The following is a 25,560-nucleotide window of genomic DNA, read 5'->3' as shown; positions in this document are numbered from 1 at the left end:
CACAGCCCTGAAGGTGCCCAGCACACTGGGCCAGCTCCCCAGGAACAGATTCTGGGGGGCTCCCACCAGCGGGGAACACAGCTGAGCCAGTTCGTCCAGGAGTCTGACTGGAATGAGCCCGGGTACTCAATAATACATTCCCCCCAAATGGGGACATCGATCAAGTGGCAGCGGCAGCCCGCGCCTCCGCCTGCATCGGGCTGGGACGACACACATCTGTTTCGGCAACAAGGCGCAGGCTGCCACCCAGAGCCCTGCAGTGTCGCCAGCCCCCGGGGGCGTTTTGAGATAAAGCAGCACAACCAGCCCCGACAGGCTCAGCTTGTCTGAATATTCCATGGGCTTGAATAATGCAGACCCCATGCGACTCAACTGGGGCTGCTATGAAGCTGCAGAGAGGCAGGGTGGTGGGCTTCTGATTTTTCATTCCAATCCGTGGCTGTTTCAAACTCCAGGAGGTCCCTGCAAGGTGAGGGATGAGGCCTGACATGTGGGGCAAGGTCGGGAAAAGAGGCACGCAGGGGCACCATGCCACTGCTGACCTCTGTGGTGTTTGAGGCATCTTTGAGTTGGAAGGAAAAGGGTGTCGGAGCTGGGCTAATCCAGGCTCAAATCCAGGCTCCACGACTTAGGCCCAAGTCATGTGACCTTGCTGAGCCTCAGTTTCCAAATCTCTAAATGGGAACCATTGCCTTGGAGCATTAAATGAGGCTGGATGGGGAAAGGCAAACTGGAATTCTCAGCATGCCTTAGTCCCTCTCTTCCCCGTCCTGCATCGCCTCCCCCATCACCATCATCCTCACCATCACAGTCTCCATCCTCAAGCCAGAACGCCAGGAGCTGCACACCATACCCTGTGTGCTGTGAAAATTTCCTGACTGCTTCTGAGAGTATGCTTGCCCAAGAAATGCGGGGGCTGGAAAGGAGGACCGTTACAGAAGGCAGTTAAAATGTCTAACCCAGACTTCCCTGGTGATCCAGTGGTGGGGAGTCCTCCTGTCAATGCAGAGGCCACAGGTTCCCTCCCTGGTCCGGGAAGATTCCCCATGGCAGCTAAGATCATGCCCCACAACTACTGAAGCCCACGCACTGCGATGAGAAGTCCGAACACGGCAACTCGGGAGCGGCCCCCACTTGCCACAACTAAAGAACGCCTGCGTGCAGCAATGAGGACCCCGCAAAACCAAAAATTAATTGATTAATTAATTAATTAAATGTCTTGTCTTTCTCTGTCTCCAGGAGTTTCCTCAAACTCATGTCCATTGAGTCCGTGATGCTATCTAACTATCTCATCCTCTGCTATCCCCTTCTTCTTTTGCCTTCAATCTTTCATAGCATTTTCCAAGGTCTTTTCAATGAGTCAGCTCTTTGCATCAGGTGGCCAAAGTATTGGAGCTTCAGCTTCAGTGTCTGTCCTTCAGATGAATATTCAGAGTTGATTTCTTCTAGGATTGACTGGCTTGATCTCCTTGCAGTCCAAGAGACTCTCAAGAGTCTTCTCCAGCACCACAGTTCAAAAGCATCAATTCTTTGGCATTCAGCCTTCTTTATGGTTCAACTCTCACATCTATACATGACTATTGGACAAGTCATAGCTTTGACTCTATGGACCTTTGTTGGCAGATTGATGTCTTTGCTTCTTAATATGCTATCTAGGTTTGCCATAGCTTTTCTTCCAAAGAGCAAGCATCTTTTAATTTCATGGCTGCAGTCACCATCTGCTGTGATTTGAGAGCCCAAGAAAATAAAAAGTCTGCCACTGTTTCCATTGTTTCCCCATCTATTTGCCATGAAGAGATGGGACCAGAGGCCATGATCTTAGTTTTTTGAATGTTGAGTTTTAAGCCAACTTGTTCACTCTCCTCTTTCACCCTCATTAAGAGGCTCTTTGGTTCCCTAGGGCTGCCATAACAGACTATCACAAACAGAGTGGCTTAAACAACTGAAGGCTATTATCTCCCAGTAATGTAACGTCACTAGAAATCTGAAACCAAGGTAACTGCAGGGCCGCGTCACCTCTAAATGTGCCCGTGGAGGATTTGTTCCAGGCCTGCCTCTTAACTTCTGGTAGTTCCTTGGCTTCTGACAGTGGAAATCTGATCTTCACCTGGTGTTCTCCCGGTATGTGCGTGTGTGTGTCCAAGTTTCTCTTTTTTGTTTTTTAATTTCAGTAGACCTTATTTTTTAGGGCAGTTTTAGGCCCACACCAGAATTAAGCAGACGGTACAGAGATTTTCCGTATACACTGCAAATACACCTTCTTCCACGCATCACCACCCCACACCAGAACAGGACATTTGTTACCAACTGAACTTATATTGACACAACATTTTTACTCCAAGTCTGCAGTTTACACTGAAGTTCGCTTTGGTGTTGTTCCTCTTTTAATTTTATAAGGAGTCCAGTAATACTGGATTAGGGGCCCACCCTTGTCCAGTATGATATCTTAACAATTACATCTGGAACAACCTTACTTCCAAACAAGGTCTCAATCTGAGGTTCTTGAGTTAAGATTTAAATGAATGAATGGCAAGGGGGGAGGGAGAACAGAGTTACAGTTCAATTCATAACACTCTGCAACTTTCTTTTTTCACTTAAGCACTTATAAAAGCAATCTTTCCAGGTCATTATTCCAACTTATTCTTTTTTTTAATGTTTTATTTACTTATTTTTTATTTTTGGTTGTGCTGGGTCTTCGTGACTGTGTGGGCCTTTCTCTAATTGTGGCAGGCAGGGGCTACTCTGTAGTTGCAAAGCGTGGACTTCTCATTGTGGTGGCTTCTCTTGTTGCAGGCCATGGGTTTTAGCATGTGGGCTTCAGTAGTTGCAGCTCCGCAGACTCTAGAGCACAGGCTTAGTAATTGTGGCACAGAGCTTAGTTGCCCCACGGCATGTGGGATCTTCCTAGATCAGGGGTTGAACCCATGTCCACTGCATTGGCAGGTGGATTCCTTACCATGGAGCTACCAGGGAAGCCCCAACTGATTCTTTAAAAACACATACACATGATTGAGACATAATTCACATAACATACAACTGACCCATTTAAGGCATATCAATAACTTCAGATACGCAGATGACACCACCCTTATGGCAGAAAGTGAAGAAGAACTAAAGAGCCTCTTGAAGAAAGTGGAAGAGGAGAGTGAAAAAGCTGGCTTAAAACTCAACATTCAAAAAACTAAGATCATGGCATCTGGCCCCATCACTTCATGGCAAATAGATGGGGAACCAATGGAAACAGTGAGAGACTTTATATTTTTGGGCTCCAAAATCACTACAGATGGTGACTGTGGCCATGAAATTAAAAGACGTTTGCTCCTTGGAAAAAAAACTATGTCCAACCTAGACAGCATATTACAAAGTGGAGATATTACTTTGCTGATAAAGGTTCATCTAGTCAAAGCTATGGTTTTTCCAGTAGTCATGTTTGGATGTGAGAGTTGGGTCATAAAGAAGGCTGATCACCGAAGAATTGATGCTTTTGAACTGTGGTGTGGAGAAGACTCTTGAGAGTCCCTTGGACTGCAGGGAGATCAAACAAGTCAATCCTAAAGGAAATCAGTCCTGAATATTCATTGGAAGGACTGATGCTGAAACTCCAATACTTTGGCCACCTGATGCGAAGAACTGACTCACTGGAAAAGACTCTGATGCTGGGAAGGATTGAAGAAAGGAGGAGAAGGGGACGACAGAGGATGAGATGGTTGGATGGCATCACCGACTCGATGGATGTGAGTTTGAGCAAACTCCGGGAGTTGGATGGGGAAGCCTGGCGTGCTGCAGTCCATGGGGTCGCAAAGAGTCATACACAACTGAGCTACTGAACTGCTGCTGCTGCTGCTGCTAAGTCGCTTCAGTCATGTCCGACTCTGTGCGACCCCATAGACGGCAGCCCACCAGGCTCCCCCGTCCCTGGGATTCTCCAGGCAAGAACACTGGAGGGGGTTGCCATTTCCTTCTCCAATGTGTGAAAGTGAAAAGTGAAAGTGAAGTCGCTCAGTCTTGTCCGACTAGTAGCAACCCCATGGACTGTAGCCCACCAGGCTCCTCTGTCTATGGGATTTTCTAGGCAAGAGTACTGGAGTGGCTTGCCATTGCCTTCTCCGGAGCTACTGAACTGAAGGCATATAAATCAATGGATTTTAGTATATTCACAGATACGCATAATCTTCATTGCAGTTAATTTGAGAAAATTTTCATCACTTCGAAGGAAACCTCATACCATTTAGCTGTGGTTTGCTCCCTTACTATTTACCTCTTTGTTATCCCATCCTCCCCAGTCCTAAGCAGCCACTAAGCTACTTTTTGTCTCTATAAATTTTCCTATTCTGGGCACTTTCTATAAATGGAATAATTTATATTTGTGACTGGCTTCTTTTACGGAACATACTTTCAAGGTTCATCCATGTCATAGCAATTGTTGGTACTTCATTCCTTTTTGTGAACAAATAGTATTCCATTGTATGGACATACCATATTTTTAAAATCCATTCAACTGTTGATAGACATTTGGTTTGTTTCCACCTTTTGGCTATTATGAATAATGATGCAATAAACATCATGTAGATAAACATCTTTGAGCAAGTTTTTATGTGGGCAAATGTTTTCTTCTTCTTGGGTATACATCTAGAATTGCTGGGTCATATGATGACTCTATGTTTAATCATTTGAGGAACTGCCAAATTGTTTTTAAACATGGTTTCACCACTTTATACTCCCAACAGTTGCGTATGATGGTTCCAGTTTCTCTGTATCTTCATCACTTACTATTATAGGACTTTTTTTTTTTTTTTTACTATTTTCTGAGTTTTTTGTCTAGCCATCCTAGTGCATATGAAATGATATCTCACTGTAATTTGATTTGCATTTCCCCAAGTATGAATAAAGTTGAGCATCTTTTCAGCTGTTTATTGACTATTTGCATGTTTTCTTTGGAGAAATGTCTGTTCAAGTGATTGGCCCACTTGTAAATTGGATTCTTTTTGAGTTTATGAGATCTTTATGTATTCTAGATATAAACCCTTTCTCAGATAAATGATTTGCAAATATTTACTCCCATTCTGTAGTGGGCTGTCTCTTTATTAACAATGTCCTTTGAAGCACAAAAGTTTTCAATTTTGATGAAGTCCAGTTGAGCTATCCTTTCCTTTGTTGCTCATGTTTTTGGTGTCATATCCAAGAATCCACTGACAAAACTGAGATCATTAAGGTTTACCTATGGAAGTAAGGTTCAAGAGGGAGGGGATGTGTGTATACCTATGGCTGATTCACATTGATGTATGGCAGAGACCAACACGATATTGTAAAGCAATTATCCTTTAAATTAAAAAAACTCAAAAAAATTTACCTTTTAAGAGTTTTATAAACTTTGCCTTGGGTTAGTTTAGTTCACTGTGTCATTTTGAATTTTAAGTATGGTGTAAGGCAAATCTTGGAGAAGGAAATGGCAACGCACTCCAGTATTCTTGCCTGGAGAATTCCATGGACCGAGGAGCCCGGGAGGCTAGGGTCCATGGAGCCACAAGAGTCAGGGACACGACTTAATGACTAAACCACCACCAAGGCAAATCTGATCCTTTTACCTGTGGCTGTCTCATTGTCCCAACACCACTTGTTGGAAAGATTGTCCTTTTCCCCATTGAATGGTCTTGGCACCTTTGTAAAAAAAAATGAGTTCATCATGGACGAAGATGTTGTATTTATATGACATACAACAGAATACTACTCAGCCATAAAAAAGAATGAAATTTTGCCATTTGCAGCAACATGGATGGACATGGAGGGCACTGTGCAGAGTGAAATAAGTCAGGCAGAGAAAGACAAAAACTGTATGATGTCACTTGTGTGTGGAATTTAAAAAATACAACAAACTGGTGAATATAACAAAGAAGCAGACTCACAGATACAGAGCACAAACCAGTGGTTTCCGGGGGAAGAGAGGTGGGGGAGGCACACTGTATTGGAGGGGGCGTGGGAGATGCAGGTAAGCTGCAGGATGTGTTGTACAGCATGGGGAGTAGAGCCACATTTTATAGTAAGACTAAATGGAGTGTGATCTTTAAAACCTGTGAATCACTACATGGTACACCTGTAAATTACATAACACTGTACATCAACTGTACTGCAATTTAAAAACATTTTTTTAATAGTTCACCATAGACACATGGGTTTATTTCTCCATTCTCGACTCTATTTCACTGATCTATGCATCTGGCCTTGCCCCTGCCACAGAGTCTTCATTACACTCTTGCTTTGTACTAAGTTTTGAAATCAGTACTGTGAGCCCTCCAACTTTGTTTCTCTTTTTTTTCACAATTGTTTTAGCCGTTCTGGGTCCCTTGCAGTTCCATTTGAATTTTAGAATCATCTTGGTAATTTCTACAAAGGAATCAACTGGGATTCTGATAAAGATTATATTGAATCTATGGATAATTTAGGGAGTATAGCCATCATTACAATTTTAAGTCTTACAGTCTCTGAATATGAGATGCTTTTCCATTTATTTAGACCTTTAATTTCTTTCAGCGATGTTTTGTAGTTTCCGAGTGTAAATTGTGTGCTACTTTTTATTGTCTCTTCCTCAGTATTTTATTCACTTTGATACTATCATAAATAGAATATTTCAAGTATGTTTTTCAAATATTTACAAAAAATAGTTTTGTTCCCATCATAAGTATGATGGTTCTTCCATTTCCATTTTTGTTTATTGCTAGCCTAATGAAAGCTACTTTGTGGTTGCTTAGTTATCTAGTATCCAGCCACCTTAGCCTTTTGTTGCTGTTGTTGAAGTTTCTAGACACATAATTTATCATCTGAAAATAAAGAATTTTATAACTGCTTTTCACATATTTACATTGTCTTTGTTCATTTTCTATAATGGTGCATTTAGCCAAGATAGTGTTGAGTAATACTGGTGATGGTTAGAGAGCATCCCTGACTCAACAGACATGAGTTTGAGTGTTAAACTCCAGGAGATAGTGAAGGACAGGGAAGCCTGGCATGCTGCAGTCCATGGGGTCACAGAGAGTCAGACATGGCTGAGACACTGAACAGCAACAAAACCAAAAATAGTGGTGGTAAAAGGCATCCCGTCTTAGTCCTAATTTTAATGACAGAGGCTTTGAAATTTATGTTCACTGGTCAAGCTGGGTAAAAGGACTTTACATATTTAACAAGATTTATCATCTTCCATCTCACTTAGGAGAGCATTGTAGTTAAAAGTGTGTATTCTGGAGTCAGACAGTGTACGTCTGAATTGTAAATTATTTACTAGATGTGCAACCTTAAAGAACTTACTCAACCTCTGTTTCCTCAGCTATAAAGAGGGGATAATAACATTTCTGACCTTACGTGTTTGTTGCAATGATTACATTATTCCTCAGTCTTCGGACTTCCAGAACAGCAAATGAGAAGTCTGATTTTGGTCTAGATTCTCTTAGAAACATTTTTACTCTGCCTGGAATTTTGAAAGCTTTAAAAAAAAAAAAAAGATTTTCCCTAGAATTTAGGAATTTCAACAGACTGATCCTTCCTGAAACTTTTGGATCTGAAAATGTTTGCATTTTCATTGAGGGGGACCAAAAAAAAAAAAAGGTAGTGACTTCAGACCAGTATTTGTCACGCTCATTCCTATCATTGAAATCTGAGTGCCAAACTTTATTTTAGATTTTACTCTGTGGTCAGTGACAATATCAATTGTTGACGACTATTTGGAACATTGGGAACTTCGCTGGTGGGAATCAAAAATTACCAAAACCACTGTTACATTATGTGATAAAGTTGAGGAAAAGAACACCCCACGACCCAGCGCTTCTAGCCCCGGATATAAACCTGACAGAATTCCAGCCCAGGGGCACCATGAGACTGGCCTTGTTCAAGCAGCGCTGTCACGAGAGCAAAGGAAAAAAAACATCCTTGGAAACCACCCACATTTCGGCAGCAGAAGAATGAATCCGTAAATTGTGGTCCATTCACGGGACAATGCTACACAGGGGTGAGAAAGAATGACCCGCTGCTTGCACCATGCGGATAGTCTGGGGACATCATGCCAGGGAAAAAGCAGAGGGTAAAAGCCACACAGAGTGACCCAATTACCTGAAGATCAAAACATGCGAAACTAAACAATGTCACGTTTAGGGCCACATGCGTGTGGTAAAACAATAAAGAACAGCAGGAGAATGATAAATGGGCAGAAATTAAGGCATGTGATTGCTTCGAGGGAAAATGGGCAGGGAATGGGGCCTGGGAGAGTAAATAGAGGGCCTCAAGGGCAATGCACTCTCCTGTTTCTTAAACTGGGTACCCCAGGTACCCCAGGGGTTCCTGGTTGTTACTCCATATAACTCATGCGTTTTCATAAATGCTCTTTCTTGAGTCCCACTATTGAACTCAGCAAGCAGTTCATAGAGAATGTGGTTTATGAGGAGCTGGGGTTTGCCGTGAAAGGGAACAGGTGAGAGGAGCAGGTGGCTGAAGGGACATATGGGGTCAGGGTGGCTGTGTCCTGGAGGTGTGGGTGGTAGGGATGGTCACCAGGTACATTGTTTGTAAAGAATTTAAAACATAATAAAACTGACTGAAAGCCGGTCTGCTGTTTATTATCACCATGTGCCTGCAATTCTATACAATATCAGTGATAAATAACCCTCTCTGGGGGGAAAAAAATCTTCTGCTGGTCTGACGCATAAACAATGGCTGCTGTTACTGTTGAATTTTAATGATTTTTAAAGTACTTTTATTACTTACCTTTAATAAACATCGAGCTCTACATGGAAGTAAATTCCATCGGCACTTGAAACATACAGGCTCAGCTACCCTGGGCTTGCCCAATGGTCTCCTCCCAGTCCCAACTCCCATGGACAGGACACTCCGCCCAGACCTCCTGCCTCCAGCCCCAGGCTTCTAGCTGGTGCCTGCCTTGGGCAGCCCTCTGCATGGCATCCATGATGCCCAGGCAGGCCTCAATATGACCTCGTGCTGAGGGACCTCATCACCAGCTGCCCTTCCTCCCAACACAGGCCACCCCATTCCCCCGACTTCCTGTCCGCACCACCGTCCTCTCCCTGCACTGCCAGGAGGGCTGACCCCTTCTGCAAAGCTGACCTCAGAGCCTGTCCTTTCGAGGCCACAGCTGGCGGCTCTTAGCTGCTCTTAGCTCCATTCCCTGCTCCACAGACAGGGGTTCGCTGCCTGGTCCCCTGGTCACCCTCAACATCTAGCCCCTGGATGCCCCTAGCTGGTGCTCAATGCGCATTTGAGGAGGGTGAATGGTGTTGGAATCAGTCCTTCCTCACCAGGATTCTGGGTCCCAGAGGAGGGCCCCAGAGCACCCCCTGGAGGGGGCCCCGGTAACCCTGCATGACCCGGGCCACACATGAGGCCCCAGGACCCCAGGGCCAGAGCTGGTGTCGGTGGTCCAGAGAGCCCGTTTATGAGCGCACGCTTTCTCGAGGCCATATCACAATGCCAAGATTTAATATTTTGCTCCCTCTTAATCCCCTCAATAAATCTATAAATTCAACACAATCCCAATCACAACCTGATCAAGATTTTAATGGGATTTGACAAGCTGATTCCAATATTCGATGGAAGTGTAAATGTTCAAGAATAGCCAAGACAGCTTTGAAAAAAGAAAGAACAAAGAGGGGAATTTTGTCCGACAAGATGTCAAACTATATTATAAAGTCATTTAAATAAATATAATGTGATATTAGCACATGAATAGATAAATAGATTCTTGGAACAAAAATAAAAGAATTTAGGGTAGAAAGAAATGTGGCATTTCAAATCTATGAGGAAAAGATGGATTAGTCAATAATAATGGGACAACTTTAAATTTTCTATTCATTCTGTTAACAAAAATTAATGAAATAAAGGCATATTTTTCTAAATCCTGGAAGAAAAATAGAAGAAAAAAGTGTAAAATGTATTTACGATCTTGAGTAATCTTAAACTATATTTAAAGAAAAGCAAATTCATAAATTTCACTATAGGATTTAAGTCCATATGAAGAAAGATAATGTAAGTAAAAAGAAGAGTGGCAAGAAATTTACATCATATATAACAAACTAAGGTAAGTATCCAAAATATACAAATAATTCTTTAATAAGAAAATAGGAAAAGGTTATGAATGGATAAGATGCAGAACAGAAATTATAAAGGGTTAAGATGCATGTTAGGACTTCCCTAATGGTACAATCCGGAGAAGGCAATGGCAAGCCACTCCAGTACTATTGCCTAGAAAATCCCATGGATGGAGGAGCCTGGTTGGCTGTAGTCTGTGGGGTCGATAAGGGTCGGACACGATTGAGCGACTTCACTTTCACTTTTCACTTTCACACATTGGAGAAGGAAATGGCAACCCACTCCAGTGTTCTTGCCTGGAGAATCCCAGGGATGGGGGAGCCTGGTGGGCTTCCATCTATGGGGTCGCACAGAGTCGGACACGACTGAAGTGACTTAGCAGCAGCAGCAATGGTACAATGGATAGGAATCAGGCTTGCAATCCAGGGAACACCAGTTCAATCCCTGGTCCTGGAAGAGTCCACATTAGGAATTGCAGTGGAGCAACTAAGCCCTTAGGCCACAACTATGCGCCTACAGCCTATGCTCTGCAACAAGAGAAGCCACCGCAATGAGAAGCCATCACTAGAGAGTAGCCCCAGAGTAGTTTTCTCTCCGAAAACTAGAGAGAAACCCAAGCACAGCAAAGAAGACCAGTGCAACCAAAAATAAAATTAATTTTAAAAAGACGCATGTTAAAAGATGCTTACCTTATTAGTAAAAGGAGAGAAATGCAAATTAATTTCACATTTTCCCCATCAGATTGGCAAATATTTAAATGTGTCACCATCAAGTGTGGGGAGATAGGTCCTCTTATACGCTGCTGGTGACTATTTTGGAGACCAATTTGGCAACATCTGTTAAAATTTCAGGGACTTCCCTGGTGGTCCAGTGGCTAAGACTTTGTGTTCCCAATGCAAGGGATCCAGGTTTGATCCTTGGTCAGGGAACTGGATCCTACATGTAGCAAGTAAGACCCGGTGCAGTCAAATAAATATCTTTCGAAAATTTCACAGGCAGCCTGCCTGACTTCTTTCCTTCTTGTCTAGTCAGACCAAAAGCTGTTAGATAAGGCCGCGCAGGGTAGGTACCCACACCAGAGGCAAGAAGCGTACAGCAGCTCAGCATTGGTGTAGGAGACCGAATGGGTCCAAGCGGGCAAGATTTTCCAGGTTGAGGGCCAGTGACATGGGGAATCAAGGACTCCACAGTGGTGAGAGGGCGCCCGGGCAGCTGAGCACAGGGCGTCACAGCCAAAGCAGAGAGAGGTGAGGAGGGTCCCAGTACACAAGGGTAACGGTGGTGGCAGTGAGGGACTGATCACCTACTTATGGGGGACTGACCCCATAAGCAATTATCTGAGACTGGGAAACGGAGCTACAAACATGGAAGGTAGAACACTCAGATGAACTCCGTGGTGTTGGAATGGAACTGGAGGAATGAATTCTACAGAGATAGAGAAATATGGCAACAAATGAACGTGTAAGCGTGTATGTGTTTAGCTCTGTCCACAGAGACAGCCTGGAGACTGACATCCCAGCAGTAATGAGCACACCTCCTGTCCAGATCTTGGCTGCTAACACCATACTCCACTAAACAGAGACAGAGCATGCTCCAGGGCTGGGACAGAGAAAGAACAAGATACATCTGGAGTACCTTGTGACAGAAGGTACGGAAGTGTGCAAGAATAAGGACCAGAGTCAGCTTGAAGGCCTGATCTGCTGGCCAAACCAGGACCAAAGTGAAGTCGCTCAGTCGTGTCCGACTCTTTGCGACCCCATGGGCTGTAGCCTACCAGGCTCCTTCGTCCATGGGATTTTCCAGGCAAGAGTACCAGAGTGGATTGCCATTTCCTTCTCCAGGGGATCTTCCCAACCCAGGGATTGAAGCCGGGTCTCTTGCACTGCAGGCAGATTCTTTACTGTCTGAGCCACCAGGGAATCCAATAAATCAGGACCAAGTTGAATATCAAAATAAATAATGGTTAAAAAAAAGATTCTGGAGAAGGGGATGACAGAACATGAGATGGTTGAATGGCCTCACAGATTCAATGGACATGAGTTTGAGCAAGCTCAGGAAGATAGTGAAGGACAGGGAAGCCTGGTGGCCTGCAGTCGATGAGGTCACAAAGAGCTGGACACCACTGAGCAGCTGACCAACAACAACAGCAAAATATATATAAATAATAATAATGATTGTAATAGGAGAGGAAAGGGATGTTTGCATATCACACACATAGGGCTTCCCAGGTGGCGCTAGTAGTAAAGAATCCATCTGCCAATGCAGGATATCTAAGACATGGATTTTATCCCTGAGTCCAGAAGATCCCCTAGCAGAGGCCACGGAAACCCACTCCAGTATTCTTGCCTGGAGAATCTCATGGACAGAGGAGCCTGGCAGGCTAAAGTCCACAGGGTCGCAAAGACTCAGACACAACTGAAGCAACTTAGCACTCACACACACATACAAATGTAACCCCCACACACACATACACAGGAGATGTGGGCAAATGAGCTAACCCCCTGCCTCAACTTCTCCATCTATAAAATGGGACCGTTATGGCACCTATTTCACTATGGCAAAAGTAACGCCTCAGTTGGTAAATCTGGCAGAAATGACCACAGTCCAATGAACAAAGTCACCCTGGTAGGCTCTAGGACAAATAGAAATCTTGTCCCACCTCTTAGGATGCAGGGAGCAGAACACAGCATCACTTCTGTAGGTTCCTGAGAAGCTGAAGAACTTGAATCTGGACATGACAAACCCCAGCTGAGACCATTATGGGAAAGAGCAGGCCTGTGCTCCTTGGAAGAGAAAAGATGAGGACAGGCAAGGAACTCTCCAGATGAAGACAGTTAAAGATGTTGTGTATGTGGGTGGGTGGGGGTGGGCGTGTGCTCAGTTGCTCAGTGGGGTCCAACTCTTTGCAGCCCCTTGGACTGTAGCCCACCAGGCTCCTCTGTCCCTGGAATGTTCCAGGCAGGAATGCTAGAGTGGATTGCCACTTCTTCCCACGGGGTATCTTCCTGACCCAGGGATCCAGCCTGAGTCTCTTGTGCCTCTTGCATTGGCAGGTGGACTGTTTACCAACAGGGCCGCCTGTGTGACAGCTAAACATGAGGCGTGGTCCGGGATCCTTTTGCTATAAAAGATGTTCTGGGACCCCTGGTGAAACTTGCATGGACTCTGAGCATCGATGGTTGTAATGCATCAACATTAATTTCCTGCCTTGGTGGTTGTAATGTGATTAGGTGGAAAATGTCCTTGTTTGCAGGAAATGCACACTAAGGTTGTTTTTTTGCTGTGATTTGTTGCTTTTTGGCAGAGGTGGGGGTTTTCAGTGTTGATGGTGCATGTGTGGGCATCTTCAAATAGTGTTCAGAAAAAGAAAGGTTTCTACACCAGCCCTGCTCTACCTGAGCCTTTGTGGATGTAGCTGATGGAAGAGTCACCATTACACCGTGAGTACCAGCAGGGGGCTGGGTCTGTCTCAGTCACCCAGGAAGTGCCAGCGCGTGGTCGGCACTGTACAGGTGGTCTTTCTTACAATGTTTAAAATCGGACCATTTTTAAAGTCTTTATTGACTTTACTACAATTGTTTTTGTTCTGTTTCTATGTTCTGGCATTTTGGCCACAAGGGGTGTGGGATCCTAGCTCCCCGACCAGGGATTGAACCTGCACCCCTGCCTTGGAAGATGAGATCCTAATCACTGGAGCACCAGGGAAGTGCCTATTGATGGTCTTCAAAGGGGGAGTTTGGGGATCACAAAGGCACCCTGCTTGTCAGGGAAGGACTGTGCCTAGGTCTGTGTTCATCGCTCGATTCCTTAAGGAATAGGTTGGCTTTGTGATTTGGGCAAAGTTCTGTAACAACTTCAATTTTCTTGTTCAGTTCAGTTCAGTTCAGTTGCTCAGTCATGTCCAACTCTCTGCGACCCCATGAATCACAGCACGCCAGGCCTCCCTGCCCTCCTGGAGTTCACTCAAACTCATGTCCACAGAGTCGGTGATGCCATCCAGCCATCTCATTCTCTGTCGTCCCCTTCTCCTCCTGCCCCCAATCCCTCCCAGCATCAGAGTCTTTTCCAGTGAGTCAACTCGTCGCATGAGGTGGCCAAAGTATTGCAGTTTCAGCTTTAGCATCAGTCCTTCCAATGAACACCCAGGACTGATCTCCTTTAGGATTAGACTGGTTGGATCTCCTTGCAGTCCCAGGGACTCTCAAGAGTCTTCTCCAACACCACAGTTCAAAAGCATCAATTCTTTGGTGCTGAGCTTTCTTCACAGTCCAACTCTCACATTTTATTGTTAGCGAAATGGAAATAAAAGAGGAATTGGACTGGACGGTCGGCTGCAGCCATGTGGAGAGAAGCTGGAGTCCCAGTCTCGGGCAGGGGTCTGGCCTCCTTGCCTGGACCCCTGGACCACACCCTTCCTACCCCTCAGAGTTCTGGTTCATGCCGACTCCTGTTTCCTGGGGCCCTGTGATCAGCCAGCCCTGGAGTTGGATGCCCGTGGACCGGGACACATCGGACGTCAGCTGCCTTCAGTCGGGAGGATCACAGGCACGTTGACAACCGTGACACAGTGGTGCAGATGCCAAGGGACCCCCAGGAAGGAGCGAGAGGCCAGTAGCCACCCTGGATTTGGAGAGCAAAACCACCAGACTCAGTTCCTCTGTCCAGCTCATCCTGGCACCTACTCGGGGGTGTGTGGGGATGAGCACAAGTGACAAGTCACTCCAGCTTTAGTCACAGTCTCTGCTCTGTGCTCAGCAGCCCACGTAGGGAATTAGGTGTAATCCAGGAAACAGCCATGTGAAAAAGTGCTATTACAGCCCCAATTCATGGATGGAGACGTTGAGGCAGGGGTTAGCGCACTTGCCCAGGCAGCTACTATGTGAACACAGGCAACTCTCTCCTTTCATATCGTTGCCCAGAGAATAAGTGGAGAGAGCAGCACACGCACCAGGGAAGTCCTTGCTGTGGTGACGTGGTCCCCTGGGGCGGTGGGATGGGGAGGGTGGAGACGATCCTTACTGACCTGTTTGTTGGCCATGCCAGCCTCCTAGCAACCGAGAAGGCTCTGATGAACACCTCAGTTAGTCCTGGAGGACTTACTTTTTTTTTTTTTTAGAAATGTCACAGGAAGTCCACTCAAATGTTTGAAGTCACTGCCAAGCGTGCACACGTTTGATATTAATTAAAGCGAAAGATGACAGCCTCCAGGAAAAGGAGTAATTTTCTTCTCTTGGAGAAATGACCTTTCGGGAGAGCTTGTTCTCACTTCTGGCTGGTCATTATCAGAAATTACTGAGTATTTTCAATAAAGCTGGGTGACCAGCTCTGTTGGCAGTGTTCCACCTCCTGGTAAGAGAAGAGGCTTCCTTCCTGGGGCGGGTGGGGGTCCCTTGCCCTTGGCCAAGCCATGGATGATGTCCTTGGTGAACAAAGAATGAACCGTGCTTGGAATGCCTGTAGCCCCACCCCAGCCTGGACCCCTGCAGTCACGGGAGACAAGGTGTCAGCTGCCCAATGCTGTGACCTCCTGCTTCCCGTGGTCTCACTGTCCACCTCATCTCAGGACTGTGGCCATAGCCACACCCCGACCTTCATCACCCCTCCCAACAGCAGGTCCAGCTCGCCCCTCTGCACCCCTTCCCTCCTCCAGCAGACCCCTCCGCACCCCCTCCCGAACCTGTGGGGACGCCTCCACCCTGGCCAAGATGGCCTTTCCGTGCCTTAAACCACACAGCTTCCCAGCCCCTTCCCTCCCGAGGGAACTCGCTGCAGCTCCTCGTGGGCCGCACCTCCCCGGAGACCTTCCTCAACCCCCTTCTCTGGGTAAAGGACCTTCCCTTTCCAGCCACCTGCCCACCTGCTTTCTTTTCTTTTAGGTCCTTGTCAGCCTCTGGCACCATCTTAGCTGTGTCCTGGCATGTTATAGGATTCTCCCTCCAGAACGGGAGCCCCCCGGGAGTTCCAGGCCGTCTTCTCCCTTCCTGAAAGGGGACCCACGTGGCCCAGGAGCCCCGAAAGCCAGGAGCCGAACTTGGCCGGAGCCTAGGTCCTGTGTTCGTCTCCCAGCTCTTCTGTCTGACCTGGTTTCCTCATCCATGAGATGGACAAGCCCCCATACGCGCCTATCTCAGGCCACAGGGAAGGTCAGATGGGATTGCAAGTCACCCCTGGATGGGAGGGTGTGAAGGTGGCCCACCCGCTCGCTCTCTCCTGAGCGGCTCACTGAAAGCCGAGAAATGCCCAGTTGATGCCCACTTCATGTTCTATGGGCCTGTTTATTTCTTGGATCATCCACGCGCCAGTCCCATTGTCGGAGGTGCCTTCACTGGTCCTCGAGGTACCCGGGCACACCATCCATCTCAGTCCCTCAGACACACTTAGACTAATAAAGGCTGAGCCTCTTTACTGTGATGGAGACCAAGCTGCTTCCGGGTTTCTTTTTGCAAGATAAATAGCCGGTGGAAAAGTAATACCGCATAATAGAATATAGTCAAGGAAGGGAGTGTTTTGATATAGCTGGATGCGGCGTGTGGGTGGTGAAAAATAGCTGCGTTTGTTTTTAAGAAGAGAAAAGAGAGGTGAGACGCTTCGTCCCTGCAGGAGGGCCCCTGAGGCCCACAGAGGAGACGCAGAGCCCTGGGAGGGCTGCTGCAGGCTGGCCACCGATTGGTGGGCAGAGGCCAGGACCAGAGTCCCGGAGCCGGGTTCAGGCCGCAGCGTCCTCTCCCGCAAGTGCCAGGGAGTCAGTTTGGCCTCTGGGGCCTCAGTTTTCCTCCTCTAGAAAATGGGGGTAACCCACCTTCTTCCCAGGTGCCAAGGTTCATTACCATCCTTCAAGGCCTCGGGGATGAAGGGACCCTGGCAAGTTGGTGGAGAAAGAAGAAGGGGTTTCGAGTCTCAAGTACTCAGGGAGGTACTGTGAGGTCCATGATATTAATATTATCTTTATGTCTCCCTGGGTAAAGAAATGAGTTGTTCTCATGGCTGGCACTGGTTTACACGTAGCCCCGGGTTTAGATAAAGGAACGTGTGGAGGTTGAATGAGATGGTTGGATGGCATCACCGATTCAATGGACATGAGTTTGAGTGAACTCCGGGAGTTGGTGATGGACAGGGAGGCCTGGCGAGAGGCAGTCCATGGGGTCGCAAAGAGTCGGACACGACTGCGCGACTGAACTGAAGGCTGAATTTGAGGAGCCGTTGACATTGAGGAGGTCACACTTGAGTGGTGAAGGTGGACATGGAAACAAATCCTTAAAGACCCTCGGGGTCTTCCCAGGAGCACTAGTGGTGAAGAGCCCCCCTGCCAGCGCAGGAGATGTGAGAGACTCAGGTTGGATCCCCGGGTCAGGAAGATCCCCTGGAGGAGGACGTGGCAGCCCACTCCAGTATTCTTGCCTGGAGAATCCCATGGACAGAGGAGCCTGGCGGGCTACCGTCCACGGGGTCACAGAGAGTCGGACGGCACACACACAAGGAGACCACAGGGAGAGAAAGCAGGAAGGGTTTCCCGATTTTGTGGAGGTGCCATTGGAACGACGTCCTGTAGGAAAAGGGTCTCTGTCTTTGTTGCAAGAGGCTTCTTGGTCACTTGAGGTCAGAAGGCCCCTCCTAAGCTGCCAGAGGCTTCGAAGCCAGGGCACTGGGGTCAGCGGGCAGCCCTGGTCAGCCTCCCCCTGGCTGTGCCCATGGGGTGGGTGAGCGGTGGGGGGCGTCACAGGCCTCTCTGGGTCCAGCTCCTTGTCTGGACAAAGGTGGTCATCACAGCTCGTCGTGTCATGGGGGGAGGGCTGCAGCCAGGCTGGCCAGGTGCCAGTCACACATGTGCATGCACACTCACACACACACTCACACTCACATATGCAGGGTCACGCGTGCAGGCACACACATGCACTAACTTCGCTGGGCCTCAGCTTCCTAGGTCATCAAGCTGGGTGGCCCCGGAGCCTCGAAGGGGAGTGATTGACACACACGGAGCGCCCAACGCATGGGGCCATGCTTGGCATCCCTCCCATTGTCTTCCGTCTCTTCCAGTACCTGGGCGGGGGGACTTGGATGACCTTAGAGGCAGACCATCATCCAGGTCCCGTGCAGCACCCACATCCTGATGACAGGGTTGGGGGCAGGCTTGCTCCCCCGGCCAGCGAGGGCTCAGATCCACGGGGTGGGGGGACTGCACAGGTGGGCGGCAGACAAGGAGAGCCAGAAAAGGAAGGGGGTTTCAGGCAGACGGTGGCAGGGAGGGCCTTCCAGGAGGTTCCAGGCCAGGGGGAGAGGGGCCCAGGGCCCTGGAGGAAGCATCAGTGAGGTGGCGCCATGACCCGCCCTCCCTGGCTGGCTGGGAAAGGGGGGCTAGCACCCAAAAGCCCACCAGCCAGGTGAGTGCTCCACGCATGCGACCCTCTCCCCTAGAGATGAGCACAGCATGTGTTGCTATTGGCTGAGTTTTTCAATTGCCTGAAAAACCCTGTCCTTTTTCCTCTGTGTGGGCTACCAGTCTCTCAGCATTTCATTTCAAAAACAAAAAAGCACCACTTGGACCCTTATGTGCTGCTACAGATTTGTCTGCGGTTCTTGCTGTACTTTTTTAAAAGAAATTAAAAAACAAAGTTTTGTGCAGCCAGCCTGGCAGCTTGATTTTCTTGCAGCCCCGAGAACACAAGGCCGCCCCTGGGCACGGTCCTTAGAGCTTCCTGAGGACTGTCTCGTGGAGACCCTGTCCACGCGGGCAGGCCTGGGACCCTGGTGCACTGCGGGAAGTGACAGGGCGGGGTTCAGGCCCGGGCAGTCTCAGCCAGGACACAGGGTCTTGCTCTATATTTTTGAACTGAATTTAGACTCACAGAAAAGCTATAAAAACAGTGCAAAGTTTCCATGGATCTGTCACCCAGCTTGCCCTCACGTTCACGTCTTGCGTGACCAGAGTGTGGCGAGCAAACGCAAGGAACACGGCTGCTCAATAAACTCCTCAGACCCTCCTCAGGTGTGAGCAGGCTCCAGCGTCCCGCCCAGGGTCCCGCACCCTTCGTTCTCCTGGCTCCTTTGTCCTCTCCAGTCTGTGAACAGTTCCTCTGTCTTCCCTTGTCGTTCACGGTCCTGGCACTTCTGAAGAGTATCGATAAGCTGTTTTGGAAAAGGTCCCTCAGTCTGGGTCTGTGTGATTGTTTTGTCAGGATTGGATTGAGGTTTTCCGTTTTTGGCAAAAATCCCACAGAGGTGATGCTGCGTCCTGCTCGCTGCCTCATGGCAGGAGTTCGTGATGTCTGTGCCCCTTCACTGGTGATGTTGACCTTGGTCACTGTTTAAGGTGCTGTCTGCCAGGCTTCTCCATGTCAAGCTCTTAGCTTTCCCTTCTAGTTAATACATGTCTTGAGGAAGGTACTTTGAGGCCATGCAAATTTTGTTTCTTCTCGAATGTTCACCCATTAATTCCAGCATCCACTGGTAGATCTTGTCCACAACAATTAATAGTGCGATGTTTGCCAAATGATCACTTTCTGTTTTCTTTTATGTTAATAAATAGGAATTTGACTGTAAGGAAGAACTTTCCCTTTCCTCCCTTTATGTATTGAGTTGATTGTTTATATCAGTATGGGCTCATGGGCAGATATGGTAATCTATGTATTGTGATCCAATACCACCATTATTTCTTCTATTGCATAAACTGTTCCATCATTTGTATCACTTCCTGACTTCCTGACACCACAAGATCGCCAGTCCAAGCTCATCTTGTATTTTCCATGCTCCAGTCCTGAGACCAGTTCTCCCAGGAATCTTTACTGGAGGATGGTGCTTATAAACCAAGGTCAGACACTCGGGGTGCTCACTGCTCCTGGGGCGTCACTGTTTCCAGTGTCGCTCTGTGAACAGAGCTGGGAAACACGTGTGTTCTACGTGTGCTAAGCACACGCATCCATGATCCCGGTCTCCCTGTCTCATCACACACAGTAAAAGCCATGAGTTCATACAGATCACAGGGATCATTTTAGCTTTCCTCTTCTTCTTTATAACTTCTTTCTCCAGCAGTGAGAAAACCAGCTCTTGTAATCTGCAATATATTGATTATTGGTTCAGTTCTCGTGGCCGTAGAGAGGAGTTTCAGGATTGCCTGCTGACCCATTCCCCTTCAAGAGACTCATTTCCTGACTGAATCTTTCCCCTGTGACCTTACAGTGTCCAGTCGAGACACTGATTTCCAAAGTTACTTAGGTTAGTTCCTTCCCCATACCCTACAGGGGAGGTGTGCTATTCATGTGCAATGCGGCTTGGTTCATTGTTGGTGGGGGGCATTCCATTTGGGCTTACTCTCATATCTCAGCTTGTTTGATTTTGGGGGCGATATGAAGGACAAGTGAAAGTCTGGGAAACATTGCAGAGGTCCTGAGTCATCAGAGCCCAGCCACCCCAGCCCCCTCCCTGCCACCTGGTTCCATTCCCCACTCCTGGGAGCAATGAGAAAAACGGGGTAAACACACGAATGGACAATTCACACACATAAAGTTCTCCAGCATAAAAACGGTGTCCAAAGTCATTCGTTGTGGAGAAATGCAATTTAAAGCAATACCAATATACCATTTTCCCCCTATTAGACTAAGAAAAATTAAAACACAGCCGCGTATTTTTGGTGAGGCTATGGAAGACAGGTGCTCTCACGCACTCCTGCATTTGCACTCCCGCAAATTCGTCCTTCCCTTGCAGGAAAACGTGGCAATACCCCACAGACGTATGTATGCACTTACCTGTCAGCGCAGCAATCCCACTTCTAGGAATCTGTCCTGAAGACACACCAGCAACATGTAAAACAGATCCACACAAAATCATTCACTGTAATGCTGTTTGTTATTGCAAAATACTGGAAACTGCTTGCTGCTGCTGCTGCTAAGTCGCTTCAGTCGTGTCCGATTCTGCGCGACCCCATAGACGGCAGCCCACCAGGCTCCGCCGTCCCTGGGATTCTCCAGGCAAGAACACTGGAGTGGGGTGCCATTTCCTTCTCCAAAGTGTGAAAGTGAAAAGTGAAAGTGAAGTCACTCAGTCATATCTGACTAGTAGCAACCCCATGGACTGCAACCCACCAGGATCCTCTGTCCATGCAATTTTCTAGGCAAGAGTACTTGAGTGGCTTGCCATTGCCCTTAGATGTTTATAAATAAGAGAAGGGTTGAATCAACTCTGGTACCTCCGCACAGTGGAGGAGGAAGATCGTGAGCTGACCTGGAGTGATTTCCAGGATATGCAGTGAAGTGAAAAATGCAAAGTGCGAGAGAGTTTCTATAGCACGTTGCCCTTCATGGGAGAAAGAAGGCAGTCTAATACACTCATTTATGCAAAGGAAATACAGGAATAAAAACAGACACTGAAGAATTACATACAGGCAGTGAGGAACTAAAAATGGAACTGCCATTTGACCGAACAGTTCCACTTCTAGGCATGTACCCAGAGGAAACCGTCATTCGAAAAGATACAGGCGCCCCAGGGTTCACTGCAGCACTATTTACAATAGCCAAGACATGGAAACAACCTAAATGTCCATCAGCAGAGGAACGGATGAAGAAAATGTGTTATATATATGCAATAGAATATTGCTCAACCGTAAAAATGAATGAAACAATGCCATTTGCAGCAACATGGAAGGACCCAGAGATGATCAAACTAAGTGAAGTAAGCCAGACAGGGACAAATATCACATGACGTCACTCATACGTGGAGTCTAATTTTTAAAAAATAATACAAGCAAACGTATTTACAAAACAGACTTACAAGCATCAAAAACAAACTAAGAGTTACCAAAGGAGAAACACTGGGGGGAGGGATAAATCAGGAGTGTGGGATCAACATACACATGCCACTATATACGGAGAAGGCAATGGAGACCCACTCCAGTGTTCTTGCCTGGAGAATCCCATGGACGGGGGAGCCTGGTGGGCTGCAGTCCATGGGGTCGCGAAGAGTCGGATCTGACTGAAGCGACTTTAGCAGCAGCAGCAGCAGCCACTATATACAAAATAGATAAGCTACAAGGACCTACTGTATAGCACAGGGAACTCTACTCAGTATTCTATGATAACTTACATGAGGAAAAATCTGAAAAAAAAATGAATCAATATACATGAGAACTGATTCACTTTGCTATATACCTGAAACTAGCACAACACTGTAAATCAACTGTGTGGTGGTGTTCAGTTGCTCAGTCACGTCTGACTCTTTCCGAGCCCATGGACTGCAGCACACCAGGTTTTCCTGTCCTTCACTCTCCCAGTGTTCGCTCAAACTCATGTCTGTTGAGTCAGTGATGCCATCTAATCATCTCATCCTCTGCCGTCCCCTTCTCTCTCTGCCCTCAGTCTTTCCCAGCATCAGGGTCTTTTCCAATGAGTGGGCTCTTGGCATTAAGTGGCCAAAGTATTGGAGCTTCAGCTTCAGCATCAGTCCTTCCAATGAATATTCAGGGTTGATCTCCTTTAGGATTGACTGGTTTGATCTCAACTATAATCCAATTAAAAAATTTTTTTTCAATTATGTAGTCAGTCAAATCTATCCATCTTGTGTTGCTACTGGGTTTTGAGGAAAAGTTAGAGTCTTCACCTACCCCTGAGTGCCATCCTTTAAAGTGGGGGGGGGGGGGAACAGGCATGGGGAGATGGAGAGCTCTGCTGGAAATAGAAGACAGGCCAGTGCAGTGTGGAGCTTGAAGGGGCTCCAAAGGGACTCACTTACACAGGTAGCTCCCCAAACACTTCAGATTCGGGTAGACTCGCTGAAATTGAGCTGAAATTCCATGCTTCCTGAAGACATTGATTTATTTCACGGTGAGAGCAGAGTCACAGGCAGGGTCCCGTGCCTCTGGAGCATGCGTGGAGAGGGCTGGGGAGGGGACTGTCTGAGCATGGAGAGTCAGTGCTTGTATTCTACCAGCAGGTTCTTTAGCTGCTAACCTGTGGTCCAGGTGGAGCAACTGGAGGTCAGTTAAGTAACCCGGTCACGTGGTGGGAGGGCTGGACTGAGTCCACCTTCCTCCAGGGCGGTGCCGAGGTGGGGCAGGGGCTTATTTGTCCCCCAGGAGATCTGCGCCCCATCCCCAGGGCAGTTTCGGCTAATGGCATCTACAGGCCCCAGGCTGTGGTCCTGGGCTCACCTCTCCCCCACAGGAGCCTCCCACCCACCTGCCTTTCCTCCTGAACCTTCCAGCTGGACCTCTCCGCCTGCCCTGGGGTTTATGCTGCAGACGCCCGGGCGGCTCCCTACTCCAGCCTGCACCCCCAAGCACCGTGTGGAGTGCCATGGGGATCTGTCTGCACTTCAGAGAGCCCCTCCCTGGAGGAGAAAAGCCCCATTTCTTTTACCAGGTTGTGGGGGGGGGGTGTCGTGGGCGGCTCTGTAACCAGCCTCCAGCCATCTCAGGGACTCCTCCTTTATCTCAGCCCCATCCCTGGCTCCAGCCTGCCAGCGCAGAACAGCCAGGCACCAGCTGCCTCCCTGTCCACCAGGGACAGTACTGGTGGCTTGCTGGGGCCAGGTTCCCATGCCACCTCCCCTGTGCCCCCCTGCATCCCTCTGATGTGCCCAGACCAACCATGATTCCATCCAGTTTAGGGGTCTGGCCCCTGTAGGTGGGCTTCCCTGGTGGCTCAGCTGGTAAAGACTCAGCCTGCAATGCAGGATACCTGGGTTCGATCCCTGGGTTGGGAAGATCCCCTAGAGAAGGGAAAGGCTACCCACTCCAGTATTCTGGCCTGGAGAATTCCATGGACTGTATAGTCCATGGGGTCGCAGAGAGTTGGACACGACTAAGCGACCTTCACTTTCCCTTTCCCCTGTAGGTACTGGGCCGACTGTAGACCCAATAAAATGTCTGAACAAGCTATTGTGCGGGCGGAAAGAGGGGGTTGGAGCCGGGGAGGGAGGAGGGGCAAGAGGAGTGGGCAGGTGGGAGAGAACTGGATCAGGTCCCACAGGGCCAGGGAGGTCAACAGGAAGCCAGTGCAGGCCAGAGTCACCTTCCTACAGTTCTGTGGCTAAGACACCACGGCCTCTTTTAACCAGGCTCCGCGAAGGGCCCAGAGCATCAGGTGTGCTCAGATTTAATGCAGGTTCGCAGCCTGCATGGATATTTCGGGATCAGCAGATGCTGCTCCATGCTCCTGCATTTCCCTTCCGCACCCTCCGAGCGGCAGGTGTCCCCGAGGACAGGCTGCTCCCAGGAATTCTGTAAACGCCATTGTGTCTTTGCCTGCAGATCACAGTTCTCCAAGAAAGTAACCTTTCCTTCCTGAAAGTATGCGGTCACCCTGTGAGCTCCTATCTGTCCCCTCTGCCTGCAGGCGGAATGTTGTGGAATTGTTGGGAATAAAGCATTGTACTGAAAAGTCACCTTTCTAACCATTTTCCAAATTATATTTTGTAAAAGTGTAAAAGACTGTTTCTTGTTTTGTTTTTTTGTTTGGCTGTTTACAGTTTCAGTTTTAGCTCACCTCTTACTGAGCTAAACGGCTTGGACTTCGTTCTTCTAGGGCATTTTTCGGGCACCTACTCTGGGAAAGGAGCAGTGGGCACACGGAGCTGTAAATGGGGTGTCCGGGATCGACTGCAAAGTGAAATCTCGCGGCGGGAATGCTGCAGCGGGCATGCAGGGAGGACCTCAGTCACAGCTTAAGGGTCCAGAAGCTGGATAGCGGGGGGTTGGGGGGGATATCCAGGGCCACGGGGCACCCGTGGACAAGGCAGGGTCCTGGCTCCATGCATATCATCGGTATTTTTTGGATAAATAGGTGTAATTGTAGGTCTTAAATGTTCCTCTAATGTTAAGCATCTCTGTGCTGAGAAGCGTTTATTTGCACAACACAACGGCAGCACCAACAAGCCCCAGACACCCAACACCAGCAAAAGCCCACCTCTAGAATCAAGTTCTTGGCTGGGTCTGGGAAGGTACCTGCTCGCAGGGCGGTGCAATGCAAGGGCTCAGCGCGGTTTCCCCCGGCGGCTTCCCGGTGGGCGGGTTGTCCCAGCCGGCACTGCCACCAGGGGGCGCACGCGGAGCAGGGGAAGGGAGATGGCCCCGGTAGGACCTCCTGCAGAGGCCGCGGGGAGGCGTGGGCTGGGCTGGGTTGAGCGTGGAGAGGGAGGCTGGGTTTGTCTTTTGTTCTGGGGCGGAGCAGGTCTTGAGGTCCGTTCTCCTGTTTCCCGTGCCAGGAAGAGATGACAGAAGTCCGTCCCTCGTGGACTCGGCTGGGGGGCTGCCGCGGCGCTGTGCGGGGGAAGGGCAGGCAGGCTGCCCGTCGCTCGGCTTCAGCCTCGGCCTCTGGTCCCGGTGACCCGGATGCCTGACGGCTGTTTGCTCCTCTGCCTGTGGGTCACGACAGGGATTCGGGGTGACACTTTCGGTTAACTCCGTTGTACTTTGTTGCCAGTTTGCAGAAATTACTTATTTTAAAATGGGCAGATTGGAGACTTGAAGCCTGAAGTCTACATCATTTG

Source organism: Moschus berezovskii, chromosome 21 (assembly GCF_049115385.1).
Source record: "Moschus berezovskii isolate FMDL1 chromosome 21, NW_MosBer_1.0, whole genome shotgun sequence".
Lineage (NCBI taxonomy): Eukaryota > Metazoa > Chordata > Mammalia > Artiodactyla > Moschidae > Moschus > Moschus berezovskii.
This window is presented reverse-complemented; position numbering follows the sequence as displayed.